Below are 7,271 nucleotides of genomic sequence, written 5' to 3'. Positions count from 1 at the left end.
TTGTTTTTTTGGTATATCAACCCTTTTTCAGGTTATTTAATGCAGATTCCAGTTATTTTGGAAAAATGTTTTTATGCTTCGAGTTGTTTATGTCTTCCAATATTTATTTGTAGAGTTTTTTGGGGTTTTTTTTATGGCATATCAATCCTTTTTGGATTATTTAATGCCGAATCCAGTTATTTTGGAAATAGTATTTATCTTGCATTCAGTTATTTTGTAGAAGGCTTTTATTCTTCAAGCTTTTTGTATCTTCAATTGTTGGTTTGTAGTGTTTGGTTTGGTTGTTTTATAGTGGCTTTTATCGTTTTTGTTCCCTGTCCTGCAGAACATGAATGAGTTTTGCAATGAGAGAGGGAAAAGAATTACAGTAGTAATGTTTGGTACATTTTAAGTTAGGAAACAAGTCAGGAAGTGGGGGAGATAGAAAGAGAATGGGGAAATGGGAAGAGGGAAAAGGTGGGTTGTTACTTTTATTTTCGGTTTTGCTGGGCATAATTAAGTTTTGCAAAAGGAAGTAGAAAAACAAAAAGCATGAATGTTAGGTGCATTTCATCTCAGAAAACCAATATTTTCAGACAGCCTGATTTGGTAGCACCAGCATCATTTCATGCGTAAATTAAATTCTTTGTAAATTTGACGAAAGGTCAAAAGCGCTAAAAATGAATGATAGAAGTAACGCCTTTTTGCTCTTATTTTATGTTGTTAGATTTGGATCTTTACACATATATTGCATTTATTAAAAATAGAAATTTATCATTTTAAAATATTTATGTATTTATTTGTCCGCTGGACTAATATTTTTCTTATATAATAAATATGTGAATACAAACGGCTAATGTGGGGTAAATAAAGTACTTGATACTGATAAATTGTTACTTTATAAAGAAAAATAATTGTTTCATCTCCGATCAATGAATTCGTACATACATATATATATATATATATCAGATGTGCTAATGGTTATATCTCATTGGATTAGCGAATCTCTCGACAAAGGCTTCATTTCTAGGGCAATTGCTCTTTACATATCAAAGGCTTTCAATAAGTTATGGCATAAAGGCCTACTTCACAAGATTTCCAGCTACGGTATAACTGGAAATGTTTACTCAATCATTAAATCATTTCTCTCTAATAGGCTCATAAGAGTAGTGGTTGATGGGCAGAAATCAGAGGCCAACAGTATTAATGCTGGAGTCCTTCGGGGGTCCAGCCTGGGCCTAACTCTCTTCTTGATCTACATTAATGATCTCCGAAAACACATACTTAAATCATTCGTTGACATCTATCAGGAATTTGTTTGTGTTGGACTTGACCACATCCAAGTTGAAGTCGGAAGGGAAACAGGCAAGCAGCAGAGAGTTCCCACAGGCGTGCAGTTCTAAGAAAGAAGCTCTGCTCATGGAATCTCATTTGGATTTAGGCACAGATAAAGAGTGGGGAAAATTATTGACAGTAGTTTCAGCCATACGGGTGTTTCTCGTGAAAGATTGGCGAGAGGGAACGAGAGATTGGAGCTCAGGCGAACACTTGCCATGGAAATAACAATAAAACAAAGACAGGCTCGCAACGTCTCTTCTGTGGGAGAGAGACTGCAGGGAAGAGAAAAGGGCATCCCCCACTAAGCCACAAAGTCTATTTTGCACTCTGTCAAGGCAGGATAGGCTGTTTTTGGCAGCTCCTGCCCAGATGTGGCAGCAGTACTCCATCCTTGGACGTACTTGGCTTTTATACAGATAGAGAATTGTATCAGTAGTGAGATATCTTCTGAAGCAGTAGAAGGATCCTACCATTTTCCCAGCGACCTTGGCAACAGACCTGATGTAAGTGTTCCATTTCAGATCAGGAGTAAAGGTCAAACCCAAAAGCTTGTCAAAACATGGAGCCTCCCCAAGACGAGAGCCATCCATTTCAATTGATGCCAGATGGGGATCAGAGTATTGATGATGTAAAGATAGAAGCTTGGTTTTGGATGCATTAAAAGTAACCAGCCACATCTTACCCCACTGTACCACGCGCTCAAGTTCAGAATATAGAGAATTTGAAAGAACCTTGTCATTTACGGCCTTTGATGTGTTGCCATAGATGGTCGTGTCATCAGCATAGATGTCAACGAATGATTTAAGTATGTGTTTTGGGAGATCATTGATGTAGATCAGGAAGAGAGTTGGGCGCAGTATGGAAAAAAAATTTTTAAGGTTAAAAAAAAACGTTTACAAGTGTTTTTGATATATATGTACATAATAATACTTTGATAAGTATGTTTTAACTTAAATAGGGATGGTATAATAAAATTGTGGGGTCTGCGTTCGCGCCTGGCCTCCATAGAACGGAAATAGGCACAAACTTTAATAAAGACTTTTCATATCTATCTGCGTAAGTATACTTTGATAATTATGTTTCAGTTTGAAGAAATATGGTATAATAAAATTATGGGGTGTTCGTTCGCGCATAAAATAGATAAACCCCATAAACAAGGTTTTTTAATATTGTGATAAGTGTTTCAGTGTGAACAGGTATGATATAATAAATTATGGGGTTTATCTATTTTATTTTTACTTTCATCATATTTTGGTTTGGTTTTGATACCCCCAAATTCGAAGCTATCTCTTTACAACCCTTCCTTTTCATAACCTATCATACTTTCATAAATCAGAGTCTATTTTCTGTAGGCTGTTTTTGAACCTAGTCAACGACGGGTACTTTTGCTAATATATATATATATATATATATATTCACTTCTTAACATCTACGATTTTAAAGCAAACATAAAATATTAGACAAGATATCAAGAGATTTTTTCCAGTGTATTACTTAATAAATGTTAGTGGCGTTCGCCATTCTTAACATAGGGAGGAGGGAGGAGTTGTAACACACAATGGATTACATTGGATAATAAAGATCTTAATATCCAGAAAAATACTTGTCTGTGCCAAATTGAAATGTGATATTCGGGGTTTGTGTTACTATACACAGATTCGAAAAGTTTGTCAAAAAATATATATATATAACAAATAAATGTTATCAAAGGCAAGATAAGTTATTTTTCTACTTAACTGGATACTTTTTAGTGTTTTTATTTAATGTAACATGTTTATTCAGCTCGCAAAAACATACAGTGTTTACCGATTTAAAATAGCACCCGACTCTCTCTTGAACACAGTAAGTTTGGGAAAATGAGTTAAAAATAAGAATCTATACAAATTACTGTTAGAAACCTACCGAATATATGTCAGCCCATGCCACGATAACATATTGAACGAGTTTCTAACAGTATTTTGTATAGTATTTTTTTATTTTTAACTCAATTTCCCAAACTTACCGTGTTCAAGAGAGAGTCGGGCGCCATTTTAATTTTTCCAATGCATCGGTAAATACTGTATGTTTTTCGAGTTGAATAAACATGTTAAATTAAATAAAAACACTAAAAACGTATCCAGTTAGGTAGAAAAGTAACTTATCTTGCCTTTGATAGCATTTATATATTTGTTGTTTGTTTTTTTTTTTGACAATTTTTTCATATCTATGTGTATAGTAATACAACCCCGATATTCGTTTCCAGCATACTTGAAAACTTATAAATATCGTCAATTTAACGGTGAATCCTGATGAGGAAAAAAGAAAAAAAAAATACCATTTTTTTTTTAACTCAAATAAATCGCAAGTGTACTGTTGTATTACTGTTGTAGTGCATTACGTTTTTGCGTGACCGATGACATTCATTGCATGGGTTTTATTTTGTTTTATTTTTGACGACTTTTGAGCGATTATCGAGACTCGACTACGGCTTTAATGCGGTCACAGTTCTGTTTATCCTTCTAAATCGACAGGCTTCACACTAACTTCACATTTAAGTAAATAACAAACAAAAAAATGCAAGTGTTTGTTAAGATAGATCGACTTTTGGGTTTGTATTACTGTACACATAGATTCGAAAAAGTTGTCAAAAAACAAATATAGAACAAATAAATGTTATCAAAGGCAAGATAAGTTACTTTTCTACCAAACTGGATATAATTTTCGTGTTTTTATTCAATGTAACATGTTTATTCAGCTCAAAAAACATGCAGTGTTTACCGATGTATTGGAAAATTCAAAATGGCGGCCAACTCTCTCTTAAACACGGTAAGTTCGGGAAAAGGTGTTATAAATAATAAACTAGACAAAATACTGTTAAAAATTCGCTCAATATATATTACCGTAACATAGGTTGACATATATTCGGTGTTTTTTTAATAATATTTTGTCTAGTTTATTATTTATAACACCTTTTCTCGAACTTACCGTGTTTAAGAGAGAGTCGGTCGCCATTTTGAATTGGCCAATACATCGGTAAACACTGCATGTTTTTCGAGCTGAATAAATATGTTACATTGAATAAAAACACAAAAAATATATCCAGTTTTGGTAGAAAAGTAACTTATCTTGCCTTTGATAACATTTATTTGTTGTATATTTGTTTTTTGACAACTTTTTCGAATCTATGTGTACAGTAATACAAACCCCGACTTTTTTATACGTGGTTTTCAAAATTTTCAAGCAAAAAAAAAGACTTGCCATTTCGAAAAAAGTAATATATCAAAAAATTATGAAAATTCATCAAGTAGTAAATTATTTAAAGTTAAGTTGCTGGCAATTGGAGAAAATTGTATTTTCACTAGATGTCAACACTTTGAAGACTGCGAATACAGGGAAAATACTTATCTCCTTCGCCACTTTAATGGTTGACGTACTGTTTTTGATCATAGCGATAGACTTTTTGATTTTACTAAAATTGTTCACTCGATGAATTTTCGTACTTATATATATATATATGTGTGTGTGTGTGTGTATATATATATATATATATTCGCCATGACAAGTAAGTACTGCTGTTTTTACTTAAACCCACGTATTAAAAAAAAATTGATCTGCCGACTCTATCTTAACAGGCACCAAAAACATTTTAAAATAAATTAAGACACCAATAAACTTATCCAATCTTATAGAAGAGTAACTTAGCTTGCCTTTGGTAACATTTACTTGTTGCATATTTATTTATTTATTTTTCTGACTATTCACCGCGCCATTTATTAACTCAACCCCTTATCCTAAATCTGCACTTAGGTTAAAAAAATTTTTTTTTTTAATTTCAACGAAAAAATTATTTTTAAGAAGAGTTAGCAATTGTGCCGATTGAACACCTCTTTTTCGTGACGGCATAATAGACTCTTTCTAATTTAGTAATGACACCGCCATGACGCCATGTTGAAGTTTTTTTTTTTTTTTTTTTTTTTTTATTTTGCCCATGCGAAGTTTAGGGTCCTAAAGTAAACATCTACCCTAGAAAATTCCCAAGTTCGAAAACATGAAGACAGTTGGAGATTATATCGGCCGAAACGTTGGGAATATATTTATATATAACAAGATGAATAATACAATTTATACCCGTCAGAATGAAATTGACTGTTTACGCCAAACAGTAAACACATGTTTACATCTTCCATTTCGAATGACACACATACTTGAAATCAATGTATTACTAAAAGTAAGTAACAGATATGTAATGTTTCTGTATAGAGAATACGGACTGTGCTGAAATAATTACGTTATTATTTAGAAACCCCTTCTTAACATGGAGAGAGGGGGGGTCTTTTGTAACTTAGTGTACTTTCACCTAACGCTTTAATACATAAAAATGCTGTAAAAATTGAATTTAACATCTTAAAAAAATATATACAAAAAAAAAAAAAACACATTGTCCGAAAACTGCATAAGTACTAATGTTTCGGTTCTTATTTAAAATTCAACAAACAAAAAAAAAAAAAAAAAAAAAAAAAAAAAAAAAAAAAAAAACTACAGAAAAATCTTTATTGTCACGGAACGAAAGTGTAATCTTCCAAAAATCACGTAAATTGATAAAGTAGTTTTATTTTTATAAAGAAAATAATTTTTAAGCGATTTAAAGTGATTAATGTGAAATCGGTAGCATTAAAAAGTTGATCTCGCAAGTTTGAATTATTGTGTACTTATCTGCCCCCTGTTTTAAAGATGGCCACGCGAGACAATCACATTTTGGCTTACTGTGCTTGAATGCTACACTTAAATTAATTGGTCCTTGGTCAATGGAGGTGGAGGAGAGACTGTATACTGAGACAATTACTATTTTTGGATACTGCTAGAGAGCCCCCTTTTTGCTCTTGTTTTAGGGGAGCAGGTCCCCCCCCCACACACACAAACATTAAAAACGACCTTGTGTCACATTTGCTTTCGTGGGGAAGCAAATAAATACCTAAAAGAAAAACAAACAAACAAACAAAAAAACTACTTGATCAATTTACGTAATTTTTGGAATATGACATCTTCGTTCCATGATGGTATGAACATTATAAAGATTTTCGCGTATTTTTTTTTTTTTTTTTTTAGTGAGTTTAATTCTGGATAAGAACCACGGTTTCTTACCTTTTTATATAATCTGTTAATTTTATTTCATGAATATTTTAAATCCACCTTTCTGTTCTGTTTTTCATTCTCCGTCTTCTTCTTCTTCTTCAACAGTATGTCATAAAAGTGTAACTACATCTATTTTCTTTCGACCAAGCCCAACGACGCACGGTAGACTGCCTTTGATTCGACAAAGAAGAAAAAAAAAGAAAAGAAAACGTAATGACAAGGCAAAAATATAAAAAATACAATAAATAGAAAATATAAAAACAGTGTGACGTTCCCCCCTCCCCCCATTTTTTTTTTTTTTTTTTTAGCGTTTTATTTCATGGTTTATTTGACTTGCATATACAGTTCCTTTTCCTTGCCGGTTTCTGCTTGACGACAGAAGAAGGCGATAAGATAAGAAAAAATGACCAGAGGAGGCCGAATAAACAAACTCCGCTCAAGATATGAACGTGTTAAACGTGTTTTGTTTTTTTCTTATTTTCAGAAGGAATAGCATTTACAACTAGATAAGGGCGTGGTGTCGGAAGTTTAACCTTCGGGGCACAAAATATAAGTGTGCAAAACTGTTTGTAGCTTTCGGTTAGTATTTACTCCCCTCCCACCGCAGGAAGATATGATACAAGGCCAGAAGGTGGGGAGAGTCAAGCCAGGCCAAGTCATTTCCTAGTTGGAGCACCTTAAGCAATAAACTATTCGGTAATGTTGACTGGTTCTTTACCATCGGTGACGGTGCGTCCGGGTGCGATTCGATTATTCGGTCCAACGAAATAGTTCGCCTCAAAGTTGACTTAGGACAGTTAAATATCGAACCGGGAAAGAAAATATGAAACGAAACGAAATAT

General features: G+C 33.2%; 1 protein-coding gene across 1 annotated transcript in view; it reads right to left on the bottom strand.

Annotated features, from left to right (window-relative positions):
* The window catches only part of LOC145245857 (organic solute transporter subunit alpha-like), a 99,481-nt gene extending 92,855 nt beyond the window's left edge, over positions 1-6,626 (bottom strand). The window contains exon 1 of the mRNA XM_080107565.1: positions 6,439-6,626. The gene's annotated coding sequence lies outside the window, so the exon portion shown is untranslated. The remainder of the gene's footprint in view (positions 1-6,438) is intronic.
* Positions 6,627-7,271: the final 645 nt, after the last annotated feature.

The sequence above is a fragment of the Euprymna scolopes genome, chromosome 23, assembly GCF_053919585.1.
Source record: "Euprymna scolopes isolate OS-2025 chromosome 23, ASM5391958v1, whole genome shotgun sequence".
Taxonomy (NCBI): Eukaryota; Metazoa; Mollusca; class Cephalopoda; order Sepiida; family Sepiolidae; genus Euprymna; species Euprymna scolopes.
This window is presented reverse-complemented; position numbering and strand designations above follow the sequence as displayed.